Raw genomic sequence first — 23,711 nt, forward strand, 5'->3', positions numbered from 1 at the left:
ACTGAACAGTTAAGTTTTGTGAAGAATTAATATTGGTTATCATCAAAAGTGAAAGAAGTTTACAGGTTACGTGTGGCACTTAATAACACCTCATTGCAAGAAATATTGGGTAATCTACCTGTCCCTGTTTCTAGCAAGCTGTGTCCTGATTCTTAAAGTGTGCCATCTCCACCTGCATCTCTGAAGATACTGCAGACACAGTATGCATGCCCATGCCAGATGTGTTGTTCTCTACAGCTAGTACCCCATTGTACCAATTCAGGAAATCTCCCTTATTATAGCTCATGCAGCAGCATTTTGACATCACCAGCTAAGAAGCAGTGGGTCAGGGACAGTTTGGCTCTATCACTTGTCCATAGATACTTTTCTTTATCTCTGCAGTGGATTTTCTGTCCTCTCTTTCTTGTCTTTTGCTTATTTCTCATTTTGAAGATGTGAAAACCCAGCTGCATGCTGTAGGAGGCAAACTCTGTGCCAAGTTCCTGAAATGCTGGCAGGCTAGGGTTGGCTCCCTATTGTTCTGGCATGAACAATGCACGATTTGTTCCTTGTAACATTGCGGCTGGCATTACAAAATTGGCCTCAAAATTAATGCAAATACCTACTAATAGCTTCTTCCTCAGCTACCATGCCTTAAGAGGGGATTGATGACCATGGACTAAATGGATAGGTCCATGATTATGCTTGGCAAAGTACTGTGGTGCAGTAAGTCTTTGCTTTAATAGGGTTAACCAGGAAACTCTCTTATCATCTGCTGTCAGGCATTTTGGAAGGATTTACAGGCTGGTAATCAATTGGTTTAACCACATTATGATCACCATTCAGTGACTGTCAAGTTCTGAATTGGGACTTCTGGCCCAGAGGTGTGGACATTACCAGCTACCAAGATCTCCCTTTTCTCTTCCTTTACAGATATTATTTTTGTGTTTACACTCTAAAGACAGTGGCCAGAACTCTGCCACCTCTCCTGCCATGGAAATGGAGTGGGTGAGGGTTCGAGAACAGAAATTTCTGTTGAACTCCGGTGGGAATTTCCAGTATTGCTTGAGTGAGGCTGTAAAATCCCACCCATTTTAACCATTAAATCTATGGGTCTTTTTGATTATGGACTTCTAAAATATCTAAATAATCATTTAATGATTAAAATTTCACGATACAGTACCACAGGAACTTGCAATATAGATCATTTCTGACCATTCAAAGTCCTTGCACTATTTTAATTATTGAATAATCTGAGTATAATATACAAGCATATAAACTAGTACAATGGGAATTTGGTATCACAAAACAAACAGACAATTAGGAGTCAAATTTATTTCAGATTGCAATAAAATGTTGATTTGAACATAATTAAACAGTCGATATGCTCTAACATATGTAATGAAAATAGAACAGCAAGAGTAGTTTAATAATAAATTCACACATATGGATATCCTGTCTTATGTTCACTGAAGATGAAAAACTGAATCTAATTAGATCAAATGCAAAATGTTGCTGATTATTAATTTAAAGCTTGACTTGTTGCAAATTTTAACTTTGGCTCACCATTATTTACACTGAGGTGCTCAAAAGACAAGACTCTTGGTGACTGTCAGGGGTTAAGCAATAATTGTAGAGCCAGTCTTGGAAATATAGCAGCCAGTAATTAGTGTGTTCAAGTGAATTAAATTGCAGTAAAAAGAAACAGACTGATTTATTAGAACCTGACGTTCCTCAAGGTAAAATATGGAATCTATGTTGATTAAGACCAACACGGATAAGCAATAGACTTTACTTCCTGTAAAGATTTTTTAAAAATATTAAACTGAGATCACAGATTTATTTAAATGCAATTTATTGGCAAATGAAATTCCTGGTGATGAGTGTCAGGGAGTTGGATATCATTTTCTCTGCTGGACAACACCAAAAAATATACAGGAATGTGTTGAAAATATTTGATGTGCTGATACCATTCCACTTGATAATGAATGGAAATCAGGGATTAAATTCTGGGAAGAGCTTTTAATTCAAAATCAGAAAATATTAGGTTAAACATTCCCAATCTAATGGGATAATGTAAAAAAAATCGAAACTGCGATTTGGATCAATGCCGTCAAATTTGTTTGAAAGATGTGAGGAACTCAGAAAATAGCTTCAGGATCTTGAGATCTATCAAAATTGCTGCCACATTAGGATGGCTCAGAAGACCACTTGAGAATATAAATACGCCTGCTGTCGAACATACATTGCAAAACTGATCCAAATAAAAGCTTTAGAAGGAGTGGAGGAATTAAGGTGGAATTTAGCAGTGTACTTCAAGATAAAGGGGGCGATTCTCCCAGCCTGAGAAGTGCAGCGAGCTGATTTGATTTGATTTATTATTGTTACATGTATTAGCAGATAGTGAAAAGTATTTTTTCTTATGCGCTATACAGACTAAGCACACTGGTCATAGAGAAGGAAATGAGAGAGTGCAGAATGTACTTTTACAATTATAGCTAAGGTGTAGAGAAAGAGACATTAGTGGAGGCTGTTTCGTGGGCTTCCGGCAAGGCACCACAGCCTCCCCATATCTCCGCAGATATCTATGATTTCCAGAGTAATCAGCTCCACACTGGAAATTAGTGCAGAGTTGATTACTATACAGAAATTACAATTTCAATATCATTAGTAGGCCCGGGACTGAAGTCTCTGGGTCTGCTTGTGTCTCCCCACTGCCGGAAGTGGTTCACTCCAGCGGGGCTTACAACTGCTCCCCAGTAAAGGGAACAGGCAGCCGACTTGCTGGAGGGAACACAGGCCATTGAGGACCCCTCAAGGGATCAGGGTAAGGGGGATTCCCTTTGAACTGTGCCAGCCTGGCAGTGTTAGCCTAGCCATTGGGAAGGCCAGCGATCAGGAGGTGGCAATGAGGGGCTACTGCGCGTGCACTGATCTTCACTCTGACAGATCGGTGCATGCACAGTGGCCCACTCAATGCAGTGCTGCTGGCCTCTGGGCAAAAATAGGCGCTGCCCACTGATTTTCAGAGGGAATCACATGAGCACTCTGTGATTAATGTGTCAGTGTCAGAGATTCACTCCGGACATCACACTGAAAATGCCAGGAGGAGTTACTCCCAATATATGGCAAATTGGGAACTTAAGTTTTTTGAGGGAATCCCAGCCAAAGAATCTGGTAAGGGAAAACTTATACAAACATATTGACATGGCATAATTTACAAAACTGACTTCAGCTGTTATTGCATATAAACTATTGAGATCTTCCTGCCCCCTTTGGTAAAGAGAATTGATTTTTACTCACAGCAAATCAACTGTGATAAAGGCAAATTACTGCAGATGCTAGAATCTGAAACAAAAAATGAAAATATTGGAAAATCACAGCAGGTCTGACAACATCTGTGGAGAGAGAATAGAGCCAACATTTCAAGTCTGGGATACCCTTCTATTGTATAGATGATCATTAATATTGTTTACTTATATATCTTTCTGATAAAACTTACTGTTTTATGCTATGAACTTATTGGCTGCATCCTCCTCATGGAAACTGATTGTCTAGAATTATTCAAGGCTTTGGGAAAACTTTGGCTGGGATTCCCTCAAAAAAATTCCAAGTGCTAAATTAACTTGAAAATTGGAGTAACTCTTGCCAATTTTTTTGCGTGATTTCCAGGTTGAATCTCCCATGCTCTGAGCACTGCCAAGTGCCCTAGCAGGATTCACTCTGAAAATCAGTGGGCGGGATCTGTTCCCTTTGGCGAGGCTGGCAGCATAGAGTTGAGTGGGGCTACTGTGCATGCACCAATCTGTCAGTGCTGAGATCAGTGCCTGCACAGTGGCCCCGCATTGCTGGCCTCCAGATCACTGACCAGCCCGATCCTGTTGTAAATTCATGCTGGCGTAACACCGATATTTGGGCCTCCTGCTGAATTCCACCCCCCCACCCGACCATTGAACTTGCTGACAGGGGCTTATTCTACCCATTGAGTTTTAACGTTCCCTTTTGCCCTAGGGAAATCAGAGTGACCAGCTGGAATTCTATAGTTTGCTTCTGTTGATCCCTCCTTAAGCAGAGGGACACCTGAATAACCCAGATGGGTGTAAATATCGATATGTAAATAGGTATCTTCTTGAGTCTATGACTGTACAAAGCTCAATAACCAAAGGTCACATGGTATGCATTAATTATTTTAACAGTCTGTTCATGTCAATTTCAAAATTATTGGCTGAATGTTCACAATATACAGGGGAACGACACAAGGTAGGGAATATCTTCAGTGGCTCAAGGAAGGGAGAGCAGGTGGGTTGACATTATGGGTTAGAGTCAGTTTGCGAGCGCACAATGCTGGTAGGTTCCTATTCTCTTTGTGAGCACCTGTCCTTTATTCCTTGTTACATTTGGCCATGTTTACCTCGTATTTTATATTTTGAGTTCTGATGCTTCTTTTAAAATATTTTGCATGATTTTTCTGTAATTTTTCTGTACATATCCTGTAATTTTTAAGCACATCTCCTTCCCCCCAATTTGAACATTATTTTGATTTATGACTATTTCTGTTTTCCCTAACAAATTTTTTTTTTGAAGGATTGCCAGAACCTCCAAGTAGAAAAGGCATTTCCAACAGATGGGATGCATCCTAGCTTACTGAATCTTCTTGTTATTTTTGGATTTGACAGTGGAGTAGAGCAATAAAGACAGTAAATGCTATACTTCTGTTTAGAAAAAGTGGGATGAACCCACAAGGCAGTCGGCCTAACATTGATGAGAAAAGGTACAACAATCCGGGGCAAAATGTGTTAGAACTTAGAAAAGCTCGTTGGTGTCAATCAGTATGGATTTGTTAATGGCAAGTTGTATTTGAATAACTTGATTGAGTTCTTTAACAGAGAGGCTTGGAAGCTTGTGTAGTTGATATTATCTATGTGGACTTTCAAAAGGTGGTTAACAAAATCACACATGATAAATGCAATTAAAATGGTATAATTTGCCACTAACATTACCACTAATAGGGCACAGCCCTCTGTGTCACAAGACTATGCCCCTTTAATTTTGAAAATTTTATTGTCAAACTTTCAACTGACTGGAAATTTTGCCATTTGAAATGAGAAAGAATAAACTAAGTAAAATGCAAGGCCATCTTCCAAGGTGAGGGTGAAAAACAACCACCTTCAGAGTCATTGAAATTCATCTCTGTCTAAAAGGATTGACATTAAAATAAAAAGTGCTGGATATTGAAATAATGGCTGCCACAAACAGGCCCAACTAAAAGTGCACATTGGGTGGAGTTTAACAGCCTTATATCATTGCCTTATGAATACTGAAAGTGACACAAGGAGTGTCAAGAAAGTTTTCAGCAGAGAAAACAGACTGAAAAGTCCTAATCTCTTCCTTTTGGTTGGAACAAGTGTATTCACCAATCCAGAAATCAACGTTCTGAGAAATCTACCAACAAACCAGTACCTTGAAATAATTGTAACATTTTCTACATCTGCATCCAAGAAACCGCTAATCAAAATCAACCTCAACGTTTAAGGATCCATGCCTCCTGGACAATCAAATTGTAAATTGAACTGTATATTTCTGAACTGTATATTTTTTCAATTTTTTTATTGGACCCCAACTTTCCTTCTTTCTGACACCTTATGTGACATCATGTTTCTCTTTTTTTCTCAGGTTTAGTGGTTAATGAATTTGCTTTTCCTTTATCTCAGGAGAACCTTTCCTGATTGGCATCTCATTGCTGAGAAAATAGTTAAATCATCTGTGATTTGGAAAAAAAGAAACACTACTTCATGAAAAAGAAACTTAAATCTTTGTTCTGACCACCCAAGGAGGTTGAATAGAGGGGAGTCAGTTCACTTCTTATCAACTGATAACAACATCTGACACATGATCCACTTCCTGTCCCCTCTTTTCAGACATTGACATATCCCCATTGTGTCATGGTCCTCTTTATTACCGGTGTCAGTTAATTATTTTAAAACTAGACATAAAATGGCTATTAAAATGGCCACCCTTGCACTACCCCCCCAAATAGTCACACATTAAATCTTTTGTGTGTTTTGCATACCTTTTGGTTCTTTACTCACTTGCCCACCCATTTTCTATTCTTTTTATAGACCGAATGAAATGTTTACTTACCATCCAACTGTCTTTATCATGATGGACACATAACTAATTGGAAAAGAGTCCCAGATGCTGCAGATCGATACAAAACTGAAAGTGCTGGGGAAAGGTAAGGCAATGGCTGGAATTTTCTGACTGGAATTCTCCTGCCCCACTGCAGATTTAGTTGAGCACCAAATTGTCAATCCTCACTGAAACCGGTGATGGGGAGAATTCCAGCCAGTGTCTGTGCAGAAAGAATAAAAATTAATATTTCAAGTGTGAACCTTTTTCCGTACGAACGTTTACTGATTTACTGCACGTTTCCAGCATTTTAAACATTCCTTTTTGTTTTAAATTTATCACTATTCTGTTTTTGAGTAATTTAGAGTGTTGAAGGCAACAAATTAAGACAAAAATCTTTGCTGAGTCAAAATCGCCAATCTATTACTATTTATTAGATGTTTCACAACATCAGGTTAAAGTCTAACAGGTTTATTTGGAATCACAAGCTTTCAGAGCACTGCTCCTTTATTGTGTGTTGGATGTTAACCTGGTGTTATGATTCTCCTTACTGTGCCCACCCCAGTCCAACACCGGCATCTCCATATCATATCTATTAGATAATAGACATATTTGTATATACATCTTATATAGATCTATATTACATAAAACTATGATACTTGGCATTTCAAAAAGTTGCAAATTCCCTTTACTGTGCAATGGAAGTCTGCAACATTGCATTAAATTGAGTCAAGTGAGGCTAAGACCTGCAGTCAATTGTCTCAAAGGTACAAATTAACTCACTCTTAATGTTTTATCATCACTATATAATAGCTCACCGTGACTATATTCTCTACATCTTGGATGACACCTGGAAAGTGCGGGGGGGAAATCGTACCAAAAAATATCAGAGTGTTGGTTTTGGTAAGAAAAATGGTGGGAGTGATCTTACTGAGTTGCCAAGCTGATTGATCGGTATGCTGAGCCAGTAAGATCATGAGAGAGGCAAAAAAAATGGGTTTGTGCCCAGTTTCCCGCCTCTCCTGATGATACTGTCACTGAAAGTTTGGCGTATTTTAACATTTCACTATTAGTAAGCCAGGATGGAATTATCCAGGGTTACTTGCCTTAACGGCTTCAACGCTGTTGGCCCTCAGTGGTGAGGATCACATATGGTTCCCACCAACGGGGACCAGATGTGATAGCCTCGCTGGTGGGACCAGAGGCCATTGAGGCCTGTGGGGTGGTTGTGATCAGTGCCAACGGATGGGGCCTAATGGGAGAGGGCGACACACCAGGCATGGAGCCGCATACTCTGCAATCAGGGATCGCCAGGACAGCGATCGATTGGGGGGAGCAGGAAGGAAGGTGGGGGACAGTGTTTGACTGGGGATTGTGAACAGGGCCAAGGAGGGGAGGGGAATTGGAGGGGGCCATAACTGAGAGGGTTTGCTGCAACCAGGGGCGTGTCGCAATCGGGGGGGGGGTGGTAATCGGGACTTCAGAGTGTGATGCCCAGAGGAGTGAGGAGCACTGGAGATCAGATGCTTGTGCAATAGTGCGCTCCAGCAGTCAGCTTCCAGCCTCCCAGCAAGAATAGACTCCATCTACTCCAACTATTAGTGACAACCACACTTTGTATCATTTCTTTCTCTAAGCGTGGTAAGATTTCAATCTTTTTCTTGCCAAAAAAGGGTCTGACATTCTCGCATTTTTGCATTCATTCCGTAAAGAGATTTGTTTTGGTAAGTTCTGTCCCGATATGTTTCTTTCCAGAGAAATACATTTGTTTTCTCTCCAGATCTTACCACACTCTGTCACAAAAACAGCTGGCATGTTTCAAGCCTTCATGTAGCGGGGTGGTGGGGCCTCAAACTGCAGGCAAAGTCTTGCTGCACTGAGATTGGGACACCATGTTTAAAGAGTGCCATGATCAAAGCAAAATGTAACCTCCCCAGCCCCACCATGGGGGTGTCAGGGGCTCTCCTCCAGGATCAGAACTGGCATTTACCCTCCCATCCCCCCCCATCAGAGCCATCATTCACCCCCTCTCAGCCCACCCAAAATCAGAGATGGTATTTATTCCCCATTCCCCTCTCCCTCCCTGAGTAGAGCTGGCATTTCTTCCCCCAAATCCCCCCCACCCGGATTGAAGTTGGCCATCTGGCCTGGGTGCCAATCTGGCTGTGCCAACCTGTGCCTAGGGCCAGTGCCAGACCACTGCCCAGCCATTTTCCTATCCCCTGGGGAGTATAGTTATGGTGGATAAGCAGGAGAACTTAAACTCACAGAAGTTGCTAATGATGAAATTAACATCACTACAGATGAAAACTTAAAAGATAAAGGCAGAGAATTTAGCAGTCATGAAATAATGGCTGGAACTCTCCAGCTGCTCATGACAGCAGGATCTTCTGGTCCCTCCAACAGTACACCCCACTGTGGGTCTCCCAGTGGTGTGAGCTGCAGTCAATGGGAAATCATTGACAGTGGTAGGACCAGAAGCTTCTGCCACTGGCCAACAGTGCACGTTTCCCACCTTGAGAAAGACACCATAGAGAGGACAGAGAAGCCCAGCCAAACTGAAATTATCAGTACAAATAAATAGCACGTTTCCCAAGATTGTGAAGGATTCTTGGCACTGATAGATCATCCAGTTGGGCCGCATAAAGAACATTTCTTCTATTACATTTCCCATCCTTTCTCTGTACTGATAAAGGGTCACCATTGATCTGAAAGTAAAAGTAAGAAGAAAAAGCATATTTATTAGTCGCAAGGAAAGCTTACATTAGCATTGCAATTATGTTGCTGTGAAACTTCCCTCGTTGCCACATTCCGGCACCTGTTTGGGCTAATGCACCTAACCAGCACATCTTTCGGACTGTGGGAGGAAACTGGGGCACCTAGAGGAAACTCACGTAGACATGGGGAGAACTTGTAGACTCCACACTGAAGTGACCCAAGCCAGGAATCAAACCCAGGTCCCTGGCGCTATGAGGCAGCAGTGCCACTGTTTATAACCTTGCTTCTCTCTACTGATGCTGCCTGACCTGCTGAGTATTCCAGCATTTTGTCTTTGTTTTAGATTTCCAGCAGCTGCATTATTTTGTTTTTATACCATTTCTCTTGTGCAGCAACTAAAATTCACAGATTTGATTTAAAATAATGCAAGATAGTGAATAAAACTCTGAAAGCTTTTTACATTTGTAAGCAACCTTTTCAATTTAGCGGTCACAGGCAAATGGCTGATTGATTTAACAGGAGAAAGGAGTGGAAACACAGTGCCATATATGCCTTGTTTGAAGAGATGATACAATCCTATAATTGGATTGCAGACTTCCATGATTAAAGTTAGAAATGTAAAATATTAATTACTATCTCTCTGCGCTTTTACTAAATACTTAAAAGATGACCAATTTTCTACAACTATTCAGATGCACTATTCTGCCCATCATGAAAATCACTAAATAATACATTACATTCAGAGGGAGGTCATCAAATGTTGCATATACAGTTTATTTAGAACAAAGTTGGTTCTGATTCTGACATTATTGGAATTTTGAATACCTTAAAAGTGGTTATTGGAGGAGCAGAATTTTGGGTTCAAGGGATGTGAATACTTTTATGAATCTCACCTCAAAACTGCACACTTTCAGCATTTACAAAGATGGGACAGGCAGTCATGTGGCTGAGCACAGGACACATTCCCAGGGGTGGGTTGGTCATTTAACTATTTAGAAAGACACTGTTTGTCTCAGGTTTTCTTTGTCTTCCATGTTTACCCCCAACCAGCTGAATTTCCTGGACCAAGGAAACCCAGCAATCACGGGATTGAGAAATACAATATGAAGGACAATTGTCGGGGGCAATCTTACCAGCTCGTCCCTCTGGTCAGTCAGCATGGTGAACTGGTAAGGTTATGAGAGAGGCAAAAAACAGCTTTGCGCTTATTACTGGCACTGTGGGTGCAAGACTGATTATAATATTCATTGTGATTTAATTTCATTTGATTATAATATTCATTATAAAATTCAATTTCATTGCCAGCCTGACTCTGCCTACTGGGCATCCTGGCACTGCCCACCAAGCACCTGGCAGTGCCAAAGGGCAGAGCCTAAGGGGAAGGGTGAGGCCTTGATATATGATGGAGCCTCAGGAGAGGGGCGGAAGGAGCAGCGCACTCCAATCGAGGATCAGCCGGTGTGGTGATAGGCTAGGGAATGGCGATCAGTCATTGAGTATCAGAGTGGCAATTGACTTGGGTGAGGGTTTTGGAGCAGCCATTGGTGGGGGGTGGGGGGGGGTGGTATCAGAGAGATGATCAGCCAGGGTGGCCAGAGATCTTGGGGGGGGGGTTATGTCTGGGTGTGGGGTGGGGGGGGAAGGTACAGTGGAGGGGTGTAATATCCAGGGAGGAGAGATTTCTGTTGGGGGGGGGGTATGAGGGTGGGGGGAAATGACAGATCTTCAGTGCTCTACTTGCACTTGTACACAGAGCACTGAGAGATTGGCATATGCGCGTTGCACCCTCTAGCTGTGACCAAATGGGTTTCTGGTCAAAATAGACTCTGGTCACTCCCCCTAGTGGTGTGAATCACACATTGCCTCTTTGCACTAAATGGCATAAGGTTGTATCTGAGAGCCTGCCAAAAATAAGGGTGCATTTCTCTCCTGCTTTCACACTTATTTGGCACTTAGTACTCATTGAGTGTCAATCTTACCAAAAAATTCTATCAGGCACCTAAATGGGCAGCAGTGGACTTTCCCTGCAATTGTGGGCTCTGGGAACAAAAATCCCTCTCCCTAAGAGCTGCTCATCCATAAAAGGTGGACAACTGTGCATTGCTCATCAGCATTGGTGGGGAGATGATAATGTAACGATCTGAGGCTCAGAATCTAGGGCCCAGAAGAATGACCTCAGCAAGGGGTATGAACGGTTGCAGGTGTGTTTTGTGATGAAGTGGGGGAAGGAGGTCACCTGGGATTTGACTCTGTGGCCTCCCCTTCTTGATGTCAGGCCTCTTGATCTGGCACTAAGTGCCTATGAATGAGTGAACACCCCTGGAAACAAACCCAGAGGGTTTGCTTTTACGATTCCCTGCGTGGCAAGGTGAATACTAGGCGAATACTAATTAATTGCACACTTAGGGGTCTCCATTGATAATGGAGTGGGAAGGTCCTCCATGAGTGAAGACCATTCTCAGCCAAAGTAAGCCAGGTTTGTGAGCATGTGGAAAGATAAATCCTTGCAATTAACATTAAGCTGGGATCCCAACATCTTCTGGGTTTCTGTGGGGTGGGATTGAAGGTAAGTGGTGTATCTCTTTGAATCTGGCAGGAAGGTAATTAAGCTAGTTAAGGAGTTAATTAAGAACTCTTTTAACCTTAAATTCCGGATATGCTCGCAAGGGAGCCTGTTTCTGATTTGTCAACAAGCCATTGGTATTAATCTAAGGGAAGGTTCCTCAGTGAAACTGAGGCCTTGATCAGTGAAACTAAAAGGCTCCACCATGGTCACTGAGAATCTACTGTTCAAAGCACATCACCTGAAAGGCTATTACCAAATTCTTGGAAGGCACTTCATTTGTTTGGCACTTCACTCACCTTCAGCTGCACTTCCTTGTTGCCAGTCTTCCTCACAAAATGCGAGCAGCTTCTAGAGCTGCAGCTTGCTGCTTTGACGAGGGGCAAGAGGAGTAAGCCACAGCTCTCAACGGCAGCGGCAGGAACAACCATCAGCAGCAGCACCAGTTGCCATCTGCTGAACCACATGCATCTGCACTGAGCACATAGGATTGAAGCTGTAATCCAGCTGCAAGATAGCACCCACCCCCACCCCCAAACACAGGGTATATGGGCAAAGGATCATTTTATTCAACATGTGAGCTCCAGTTCTTCATGAGTCTCAGCCTCACATGATGGGTTGCTGCTGACATCCACAGCCATGTAGAGCAAGACCTCCTTCCCAGCAGGTGTCACTGGAGTTCCCCCCCATCCCTACCCCCTTCTTCAATCTCCTCCCTCAGGTCCCTGCCTCTCATCAAGTTGTGTGCTCTCTCTCTCTTCCCGTACAAGGAGGGAAATTGTGTGTGTGTCGGTGGAGGGGGAGAACTTTCCAGGTTTCCTCTCCATTCCTAGTGTTGTTGCAGCTTCAAACATCCAATGGCTGGTGAACCATTGTAAACCTTGAATCAAAGTCCTACTTTTGACAGATCCAGTGCATTGATGCTGTCCACTGTCCCCAGTTGATTGGGGAACCCAGAGTTGGTATACTAATACCATGACTCTGGGAAGGAAGCTTGGCAAAGTCAGCCAATGGGAAATCGGGTTCCTGACACATAAATAGTTTCAGTGTTCTGGCTGGAATTAAATACAGAAGATTCTGCCCATAGAATCTTCCAGTGTTTATAAGGATAACAAGAAGCAAAATACTTAGGAAGTTAAAACACCATGAAATTTCTTCCTGACCTTTCAAGGTGATGGAATAAGAATGTCATTGTCAACTTATATTCAAGCCTGGCTGAGTGCTTTCGATTGATGACACAATCTGTCCATAACCAGCCCATAACTGTTGTCTTGAACTATTTGATTATATGTCAATATTCATATTTATTTTCAACTTTATAACCTTCAGTCTTGTTAAATAGATATTTGTCTAGCTCCTTTTCACTAGTATTAAATTACTTTTAAGCACATTACCCATTGCAACAATTATAAATAAGCTCCATTAAGTACCTGATATTTAGAGACACATCAGAGAAATTCGAAAGCAATTACCATGTTGAGTCACGTCATTGTATTCTCACCTTTCATAAGGTTATTATTACATTCTGAGGTTCATTTGAATACGACAATGGGTCATTAGAAGATTATTAATTGAGCAGGCTGCTGAACAAGGTCACATCAGATCATTGGGGAGGACTGCAGTTGAAAAAAAATACTGTTAATTCGAATGAGGCTGGAACAGTCTGGACTTCCTCTGATCAAAGTTACTCATTAATAGAGTAATATATACATTGATATTCTTTTTAGAGGTACTATCATTAATATTTCAGGCAAACAATTTTTTTGTGGAATGATAAGGTGATGTGTGAATTGAAAACATAGAAGTCAATTTTTATGTATGTTATTTAGAATCATAGAACCCTACAGTGCAGGAAGAGGCCCTTCGGCCCATCAAGTCTGCACTGACTGCAATCCCACCCAGGCCCTACCCCCATATCCTTACATATATTTTACCCACTAATCCCTCTAACCTATGCATCTTCGGACACTAAGGGGCAATTTTAGCATGGCCAATCAACCTAACCCACACATCTTTGGACTGTATGAGGAAACTGGAGTTCCCAGAGGAAACCCATGCAGACACGAGGGGAATGTGCCAACTCCACACAGACAGTGACCTGATCCAGGAATCGAACCCAGGTCCCTGGAGCTGTGAAGTAGCAGCGCTAACCACTGTGTTACCGTGCCACCCAGTGTAACAAGCTAACAATAATATATCACTGAATTCAAACTCTCTGAAAATAATTGAAATCAACTTGCGTTTTTGCTATGTATCAGTTTTGAAATAATTCTGTCAGAACCACTGCTAGCCCAGTTTTTTTCTGGGAAGTTTAAGCTTGTCGCTTGGGTGTGTTTCATATGTGCAATCCCTTACATAAAAAAAATAATGGGATGACTTATCAACATATCACCTGGGCATAACATCCACAGTGCAGATCAGTTGCCAATGAAGTATTTTTGAAGCCCAGTTACTTGACTGGGCAGACTTTGTTTAACTTTTCATCGACCAGTGTAGCACTCCCTCAGTACTGAAGGGTGAAAGTGGAATTATATCATAAGATGTCATCAACCTTGGCTTTAAATCAAAAGGTTTCTTTGGTTGGAAGGCTACTCAGGTCTTGAGCATATAATCCCAGTTGACACTTCAGTAGAGTGCTGAGGGAGTGCTACAGTGTTGGATGAAAGATTAAACTAAGTCTGCCTTCTCAGCTGAACATGTGTACCAGACTTCACTGGCTGCGAAGTGCATTGGATTGTCCAGAGGTCATGAAAGGTGCTATATTAATGTAAAAGAGACTGGAGGAGAATAATTGGTCTCCTGTGTAGAACTTTTGCTGGCTGTGCTTAGATTAATCAGAGAATCTGCATTTGACTCCTGTCAGTTTAGAGGTGAGAATGAATTTAATTTCCTACAATATTGACAGGCAGTTTGTTCATGTTCACTGATAGTCAAGGAAGAATTACACACCAGCAGGGTTAGGATCAAAAGGCAAATTAGTTTAGCTTTGATTTTAGGACAGAGTCCAAATACAGATCAGTATGTTGCTCTTGGAGGTTCACATATTCATTTCCAAATTCTACAAATGTTTTCCAGACTCCACTTCCAGTAGATTTAAGAAGGCAAACCAGGAAACTGAAATTTGATCCAATTCTGTTCACTTCTCACCGACTAGAGAGGCGTTGTCCTGGCGTAGTCCTTCTGCTCTCTGCTCTTGAGTCACGTTTAAGAGATTCCCAGATCTCCAGGAAATTCTGTCAGTTCTACCAACTGCACACCCAGTGATAGGAGCATGAACCAGGAGATCTGGCTGCAGAGCCATATATATGAGTCCAACAATACTGAAAGCCAAAAGTTGGCTTAGGGGCAAACACTGAACTCTTTAGCTAATTCTGGCTCTCCATTGATTTCAGTGAGAACAGCATGCACAATGGAGCCAGTGACATAGTGGTAGTGTCACTGGGTCTGCTAATGCCCTGGGAACCTGACTCAAACCCAGATAGTGTTCAATAACAAAATCTGGAATTAAAAGTTTAGTGGTGACCGTGAAACCATTGACTATTGTCATAAAAACTCACCTGGTGCACCAGGGGAGTCCATGTGACTTCATGCCCACAGCAATTTGGCTGACTGTTAAATGTTATCGGAGCCTAGCAAGGCACTCAGCTGTACCAAAAAGCTAAAAGGAATAAAACCAAATGGACCTTATGGCATCGACTTAGTCTCTGGAACCAACAATGGCAAACTCAATCCTGTTGATCCTTCAACATCCTTCTTACTAGCACCTGGGGATTTATGTTATTGTCAAACCATGGGCAAGGAAACCTCCTGATGAAACCTCCCAGCTGATTAGCATGTACTGCACCCCCCTCCCTCCACACCACCAGTACTCGTCCTGTAATAAGGGAACTAATACTATACACAGTATCCAGATGTATTCTCACTAATAGCCTGTACTACTGAAGGGTAACCTCCCCAATTTTGTAATTAATTCCCCACACAATAAATTTTCATAGAGTCATAGATTCACTTCTGTGCAGAAGGAGGTCTTTTGGCCCATCAAGCCTGTACTGACCACAATCCGAACAAGACCGTATCACTGTAATCTCTCATATTTACCCTGTTAATCCCCCCTAACTCCATATCTTGAGACAATAAGGGACAATTTAGCATGGCCAATCTGCCGAACCGTGCACGTCTTTGGACTGTGGAAGGAAACAGGAAAACCCGGAGGAAACCCATGCAGACATGGGGAGAGCGTGCAAACTCTACATAGGCAACATCTCAAGTCTGGGATTGAACCCGGGTCCCTCGGGTTGAGGCAGCAGTGCTAACTACTGTGCCACTGTTTTCCTAATTAGTCCCTGTATCTCTATACTCACCTTTTGTGATTCATGCACTAGGACATGCAGATCTTCTGAATTTCAAAGCTGTTCAGTCTCTCACTATTTACAAAATAAGCTTTTTTTCTATTATTCTTCTTGCCAAACAGAGAATTTCACATTTGTCCACATTTTATTCCATTTACCAGATCTTTGTCCATTCACTGAACCTATCCATGTCCCTTGTAACTTCCTTATGTCCTCTTCACAATTTACTTTCCTACCTTTCTTTGTGTCACCTACAAAGTTTGCAATCATACCTTTGATCCAAGTCATGTATATAAATTTTACGAAGTTGAGACCTCTGTGGCACACCACTTGATGTAGAAATGCTAGCGTTAGACTGGGGTAAACACAGTAAGAAGTCATTACACCAGGTTAAAGTCCAACAGGTTTACTTGGTAGCTTTTGGAGCGCTGCCCCTTTGTCGGGTGAATGAGAGTTCTAGTCACAAACAGGGCACAAACTCAATTTACAAAATAATGATTGGAATGTGAGTCTTTACAGGTAATCAATTTTTAAAGTTACAGACGATGTGAGTGGAGGGAGCGTTAAGCACAGATTAAAGAGATGTGTATTGTCTCCAGAGAGGACTGTTAGTGAGATTTTGAAAGTCCAGGCAAGTCGTGGGGGTTACTGATAGTGTGACATCAACCCAGTTGAGGCCGTCCTCATGTGTGCGGAAATTGACTATCAGTCTCTGCTCAGTGACTCTGCGCTACTATGTGTCACGAAAGCCACCTTGGAGAATGCCAACCTGAAGATCAGAGGCCGAATGCCTGTGACCGCCGAAGTGCTCCCCAACAGGAAGAGAACACTCCCACCTGGTGATTGTTGAGTGGTGTTCATTCATCTGTTGTCATAGCGTTTGCATGGTCTCCCCAATGTACCATGCCTTGGGACATCCTTTCCTGCAGCGTATTAGGTAGACAACATTGGCCAAGTTGCAAAAGTCTGTACCGTGTACCTGGTGGATGGTGCTCTCACGTGAGACAATGGCATCCGTGCTGATGATCTGGCACGTCTTGCAGAGGTTGCTGTGGCAGGGCTGCGCGGTGTTGTGGTCACTGTTCTCCTGAAGGCTGGGTAGTTTGCTGCAGACAATGGTCTGTTTGAGGCTGTGCGGTTGTTTGAAGGCAAAAAGTGGGGGTGTGGGAATGGCCCCGGCGAGGCACTCGTCCTCATCAATGACATGTTAAAGGTTCCAGAGAAGATGCTGCAGCCTCTCTGCTCCAGGGAAACACCGGACGACGGAGGGTACTCTGTCCACCATGTTCCGTGTTTGTCTTCTGAGGAAGTTGGTGCGGTTTTTCGCTGTGGCGCGTCGGAACTGTTGATTGATGAGTCAAGCACCATACCTCATTCCCATGAGGGCACCATACAGCGCCTGGAGGCGTCTGCTGTGATCCTCCTCATCTGAGCAGATCCTGTGTGTATGGAGGGCTTGTCTGTAGGTGATGGCTTCTTTAAGGTGTTTAGGGTGGAAGCTGGAGAAGCGGAGCACTGCGAGGCCACCCACGGGCCTGCGGCACAGCGAAGTGCTGAGGTGACCATCCTTAATGGAAATGCATGTGTCCAATCAGAAAAAGACCCATTTATGCAAAGTCTCCATTTCTTGTTAGCTAGCCAATCTACTAACCATGATCTTAGCTCTGCAGTCCTGCCACATTCAGTCATGAATAATGGTGGACAATTAAACATCTCAAGGGGAAAGGAGGATTCACAATTATCCCATCCTCAATGATGGGGGTGCCCTGAAGATCAATATAAAAAGATAAGGCTGAAACCAAAAGAAAAAGTATTGGAAAATCTCAATAGGACTGGCAGCATCTGTAAGGAGAGAAAAAAATCTTGACATTTCGAGTTCAGATGACCCTTTGTCAAAGCTTTGACATAGGATAAGCTTTCATTCATTCATTCCACACCACCATCTGCTAGTTCTCCTCCAAGTCACACATTATCCTGACTTTTAATTATGTTATTGTTCAAAGAACAATGAAGAGCAAAGAAAAGTACAGCAGAGGAACAGGCCCTTCGCCTCTCCAAGCCTGTGCTGATTATGATGCCCTAACTAAATAAAAAATAATTCTGCCCTTACTTGATCTATATCTTTCTATTCCCTCCCAATTCATGTATGCAAATGTTCCCGTCTTCCTTCTCTGTCACTCGTTCAAAGTCCTAGAACTCCCTCTCTAACAGCACTGTGGATAAGGCTCCATCCAGCACATGGATTGCAGTGGTTCAGGAACACAGCTCGTCATCACTTTCTCAAGAACATTTTGGAATGGACAATAAATGCTGACCTAGCCAGTGACACTTTGTCATGTGAAAGAATAAAATAATATTTGATATTGTAAATGGTCTCTCTCCTCAGGTCTTTCTTCGTACCTGCCATTATCATCCCTCTCCTCAAACACAAGTCCTTAATCCCATCATCCCTCTCTTTACAAACTATCAGGTTTAACTTGGGTTCAGACAGATTTAACAGTGGTAGTGTTCCCCTGATGTGGGAAAAGTGCCTGCCCAAGTGGGAAGTGGCCCTAAATTAGCCACCTTAAATGGCTCAGTGAGTTTCCAGCAGCTGGCTGATCCCAACCCAGGAATGCACTGCCTGAGAGGGTAGTAAAGGTGGTTGCCTCATGTGCATTAGAAGGATCTGGATGAGCACTCAGCACATCATAATATCCAGGGCTATGAGCTAAGTGCTGGCAGATGGGATGAGGTGGGAGTTCAGATGTTTCTAATGTGTCAGTGCAGACTTGATGGGCCGAAGGGCCTCTTCTGCGCTGTCTGATTCTATGAATGTAGCATGGTGGCAGAAAAATGACGAACACACCCCCGGATGCCTCTCCACATCATTTTGCCAGACTTCTCTCCTAACGCATTGCCAAAGACCTGGTAAAATTCTATCTTCTATGCCACGTGGTAATGTCATAAATATAGGCCAGAATTCTCCCCAAAATATTCTAATCTTGAATTCATGTGAAAACTGGATTGATTCACATTGTTTTTTCAGTGGGAGTTCAGAAATAATCTCCCACATTTTGTGCACAGCAGAGCTTCCTAGCGTGAATATCAGTACATTTCAGGGGGTGGGGCCTATTCCTGTTGGGAGGCTGGCAGCATAGTGCTTAGTGGGCCATTGCGCATGCCCCGCTCTGTTGACGCTGAGATCGGCACATGAGCAGTAGCCTCGCACTGACGGCTTCCTGATTGCCCCAGCAACTCTGCAATGCTGGCCCTCTAACTGTCCCCACAGCCCGATTGCTTGCCCTCTGACCATTCCCAGCCCACCCCAATCTCCAACCACCCCTATTCTCCCCCATGACAGTCAAAGCACCCGCCCCTCACCACAGACCTGACCCTGCCTCTTTACAGTGCCGAAACCCAGCAGGCTGACACGCCCCCTCCATTCCAGTCTGATTGCTGGTCTCCTTCCGTCCCCCACCTATTCCTGTGCAGCGTGGTGCCTCATAGACCCTGCCTCCATATGCCTCATCCCCTTAGCACTGTGGACAGTGCCAAGCTGCCCCATGGGCATTGGCACTTTGGCCTTGGGCAGTGCCAGGAGGTACAGGCTGGCACTGCTCAGGTGCCAATATCCAGGGGCACCATTCCCCAACCCCTGGGTAGCCCAAATAGCCTCCATTTCACTCCTGTGGGGTCAGGCCATTAGCTCCCTGAAAGTGGGAAGCTGGTCTAAACTCCATTGGAGTGGTCTGGCCATGTGGGGAGATGCTAGCAGGTCCAGAGACATCAGGTCTGGGCCCACTAGTCATATTGAAATTATATTACAACTTGGATTTAATACTTAATCCACCTCCCTGCCGGTTTCCCACATAGAGTTGACGCCGCAAGAACTCTGGCACTGGGAGATGTTATTGGGGTGGAGCACGTGTACAGATCCGTGCAGGATTCTGCCGGCCCATTGTGTTTAAAAAATTAGCTCAGCGAGATGGGGGAGTCTCCGGGGTAGCGTTGCTTGATCAGAGCCATGCATTGCATTCATGTATTATGCAATTACACATTACAAAAAGAAAATTCAAATGCTTTTTTCTGCCTGAAGCTCAAAAGACAGTACCAAAATCTTAACCTAATCAGTTCCAATCCTCTCAAATTTAAACAGGAAACTGTATCTCTCTACATCTGTTCAGTAAATTTTTAATGATACCAATTTGATTTGGAATCAGTATTCAAGCCAAGCTTATTCTCATTGAGACAACTGTTCTGCTAGATTTGAATTGATATGGCTGAGTATAATCATGCACAGTGGTGTCAAGATTCTGACTGTAAGGGAATACACATGAGTAGTTTTTTTTTAACTATGCGAATATAGCTTTGTGTTTTTTTAATGAAGAAATTTGCTTTACTCCATTTCCATTTTGAAACAGTGTTTATGACCATCTATGGTTTTCCCTTTTGCATATCATTTCCTTCTTCAGGCAGTTTTCTTTATTCTGACTGAATCAGATTTGCTAAGGAGAATGAATGGAAAGCCTTTCCAATGACCAGCAATAATTTATTACTTTACTGTGCTCTCAAGTCAGTAGGTGTTTGCTTTTTGGATCAAATTATTCTAAACTGAAGTAGCTTTAAGCTAATTGTGAACATACAATATGTGTAAGATTTTGGTGCTAATTTTGCATTTTGTAACAAATGTCAAAATTATTTTCAACTAATTTTTAAAAGGATTGTCTTCCTCCTAGTGCTGCAGTTGCCAGGGGTGAAGAGACTTGTTTATTACCCAGTAGCATTGGTTACAATTCTGATGGTTCATTCGTGATGAGCAGTCTAAAGTAGCACGGCACAGTGGCACAGTCGTCAGCATTGCTGCCTCACAGCGTCAGGGACCAGGTTCAATTCACTGCTTGGGTCACTCAGTGTGGAGTCTGCACATTTTCCCTGTGTCTATGTGGGTTTCCTCCGGGTGCTCCGGTTTTCTCCCACATTCCGACAGATGTGCTGGTTAGATGCATTCTAAGCTGAATTCTCCCTCAATGTATCTGAACTGGTGCTGGAGTGGGGCAACTAGGGAATTTTCACAGTAGCTTCACTGCAGTGTTAATGTAAGCCTCTTTGTAACAGTAATAAAAAAAAATTCTTGCTGAACCTATGATGGATCCATGACCCTAGAAACAGAAATTTATGGCAGAGAAGGAGGTCATTTGGCCCATCATGCCTACGTGAGCTGAAAAAGAACTATGTCACCCCAAATTCACTTTCTAGCTCTAGATCTATAAGCCTGTTTTTCAACTGCACATCCAAATACCTTTTAAACATGATGAGAATTTCAGCTGTCTCTACCATCCTTTCAGGTAGCGAGTTCCAAGTCCTCATTACTTCTTGCATGGGGTGGGGAGGGGAGGGGAGGGGCAGGGTGCAGTGGTGATGATGGTGGTGGAGGTAGGAGGTGGAAATCAACTCCCTTCTTCCTATCGCTTTAAAGCTACCATCCCTAGTTATTGACCTTTCTTCAAAGGGAAATAGCTCATTCCAATCTACTTATCCAAACCTGTCATTACTTTATGCGCTTCAATTAAATCTCCCTTCAGTCTACCCTGTTCCAAAGAAAACCACTATTATTTTCACACTAAAGACTGGAATTCTCAAGGCAAGCAGCTCTGGCAATATTACATAACAAAGGACTCAATCCACAGAAAATAGCAGAAATCATGTTGGCCCACATTTTCCATCTGTAGCAATATTATTAATAATTATTAAACTTCTTCAATACCTCTCCCTGTCACCTGCTGCTCAAGTCAGCAAGTTGCTCACTGATTCCATCTTCTGATTATTGCTTCATGAGTTTAGTAATGTTGACGAGCAGAATTTGCCCACATTGATGCAGCTTACAAAACTATTTTAAGATTTAATTGGGCAGTATGTGCACTGTCCACTCTCCACACAGTGTCAGTTGATGGATTAAGTAGGTTTTCATGGCCAGTAACTTTCAAGATTCTATAGGGGAGATGGAGGGGTGATGGGGAGAGACATCCAAAGATGGGCAACTCTCCTACCTGATGCCACCCCCAATCCCCACTCAGAAGCCCCCACATTGGAATTGTATATCTAGTTAACTGGGGAATTCAAATTTACATTGGAGACTTGCACTGCAATGAGAACCATCCAAACTTACATTCTTCCTGGCTTCCTTGACGTTTAAAACGACCAATTTTGCATCAGCTAATGGCTTCTTTGCCTCTGACTCAGTTGCCCACAATCCATGGGCTCACAAACCTGATGTGTTACCCTGTCTTCACCCATTCTGAGTTGGAAAGTTGGGCAAGAAAGGAGATTCTGGATAAGTAATTAGGAATGGAGTGAAAATCTGACTCAGATTCGATTCCTGGCTTGGGTCACTGTCTATGGGAAGTTTGCACATTCTCCCTGTGCCTGTGTGGGTTTCCTCTGGATGTTCTGGTTTTCTCCCACATTCTAAATATGTGCAGGTTAGATGAATTGGCTGTTCTAAATTTTCCCTCAGTGTACCCGAACAGGCGCCAGAGTATGGTGACCAGGGGATTTTCACAGTAACTTCATTACAGCATGAACATAAACCTACTTGTGACTAATAACCAAATAAGCTTTGTAAATAAATAAAAGTCTGAGACCACGTACCAACTGAATGAAGAACAGGTCCTTCCCTGTTGCCATCAGACTTTTGAATGGACCTACCTTGCATTAAGTTGCTCTTCCTCTACACCCTTGCTATGACCGTAACACTGTACTCTGTACCCTTTCCTTTCCTTCTCCCCAGGCACTCTATGAACGGTGTGCTTTGTCTGTATAGCATGCAAGAAACTATACTTTTCACTGTATCCCAATACATGCGACAATAAATCAAATCGTCATCAATCATCACGCATTTACCTACATGAAATCATGCATGTTGTAGGCATGAATTCAGACTGCACAAAGATTTCTCAGTAACAACGGGTAGATGTTCCCTCCATGTACATTTCAGGGAGCTGGATGGGAGAACCTGCCAACAGATAGCCCTGTGTGCTTTGAGAGTCAGACCTTATTAACAATGGCATGACATAGAAAATGAACAGCCAGTGATGACTTGCTAGTTTAGGGCTGGCATCTTTTTCCAAAGGTAGAAGGTGGAAAACAATACATTCAGGGTGCATAGGGTCCTTGATTATGTTGGCTGCTTTACTGAGGCAGCGGAAAGTGTAGACACAGTCAATGGATAGGAGGCTAGTTTGTGTGATAGACTGGGCTACGTTCACAACTCCTTGTAGTTTCTTGTGGTCTTGGACAGAGCAGGAGCCATTCCAAGATGTGATATATCTGGAAAGGATGTGTTCTTTAGTGCATCTGTAAAAATTGGTGAGAGTCGAAGTGGACATGCTGAATTTCTTTAGGTTCTAACTGTCAGCTCCATCCCTGTACTGACTACCAACTTAGTCTTTGACTGCTACAATTGCACAAAATTATCCTGCAATTAGCTCCTAGCCAAAGCTTTGATCAGAGGTCCATCCATCTCTTATGCTTGCCAACACATTGAAATGAATTAAATTTTGTCTGCATTTGAGAATTATTGATTGGTTCCTTTCTATCTAAAACTATCAATAACTCGCACACAACAAATTAAGTCACAGCTGACTAATTAGCTACAGTTTCATTCATTGCACATATGACAAAAATGGATCATCTTTACTTAGTATGAGATTAAACTCAGTCATTGGAATGAGGCCTGAGTTTTTCTGCTTCTACATATACTAAGTGCATCATTTCCCACCCATTGAAATGAATGGGCAGTGCACATCACTGGGTTGTGAGTGCAGAAGCCAAAAATTTTGATCAAGCACTTTTAAGAACGAGCTCCAGTGAAAATTATGTTTCCAATCTTACTTGACATGAATGTTTTGAAAATGTGTTGGTCATCCCCAGGACCTGAGTGAGGAAGCAAACCAAGTCCAGATAGAATCAATTGCTGGCGTCAGTGTATCATG

This window comes from Carcharhinus amblyrhynchos, chromosome 3, assembly GCF_965287045.1.
Source record: "Carcharhinus amblyrhynchos chromosome 3, sCarAmb.v2.hapA, whole genome shotgun sequence".
Classification (NCBI taxonomy): Eukaryota; Metazoa; Chordata; class Chondrichthyes; order Carcharhiniformes; family Carcharhinidae; genus Carcharhinus; species Carcharhinus amblyrhynchos.